At 38.4% G+C, this 479-nt stretch overlaps 1 protein-coding gene and 1 non-coding gene across 2 annotated transcripts in view; both read left to right on the forward strand.

Moving 5' to 3' along the window:
- LOC103597706 (dynein heavy chain domain-containing protein 1-like) overlaps positions 1-479 on the forward strand; it is a 65169-nt gene that overhangs the window by 43332 nt on the left and 21358 nt on the right. The gene's annotated exons all lie outside the window — the stretch shown is intronic.
- TRNAI-GAU lies at positions 397-470 on the forward strand. The gene has a single exon. It is a non-coding gene; the product is annotated as a tRNA-Ile (tRNA).

Below are 479 nucleotides of genomic sequence, written 5' to 3' on the forward strand. Positions count from 1 at the left end.
AAAAAAAATATATATATATATATATATATATATATATATTTTTTTTATTTTTTTTTTTTTTTTTTTAAAGATGACCGGTAAGGGGATCTTAACCCTTGACTTGGTGTTGTCAGCACCACGCTCAGCCAGCAAGCGAACTGGTCATTCCTATATGGGATCCGAACCTGGGGCCTTGGTGTTATCAGCACCGCACTCTCCCGAGTGAGCCATGGGCCGGCCCGAAATTAGAAAATATTTTGAATTGAATAATAATAAAAACAAAACATATCAAATTTGTGAGATGCAGCTAAAGCAGTGATTAGAAGTATATAGCTTTAAATACCTATGTCAGAAAGGAAAAAAGGTTCAGAATCAGTGATCTAAATTTTCAGCTTAAACATCAAGCAAAAGGGGGCTGGCCAGTTAGCTCAGTTGGTTAGAGTGTGGTGCTGATAACACCAAGGTCCAGGGTTCAATCCCTGTACTGGCCAGCTGTCCGG

This window comes from Galeopterus variegatus, unplaced genomic scaffold (genome assembly GCF_000696425.1).
Source record: "Galeopterus variegatus unplaced genomic scaffold, G_variegatus-3.0.2 Scaffold2396, whole genome shotgun sequence".
In the NCBI taxonomy this organism is placed as follows: Eukaryota; Metazoa; Chordata; class Mammalia; order Dermoptera; family Cynocephalidae; genus Galeopterus; species Galeopterus variegatus.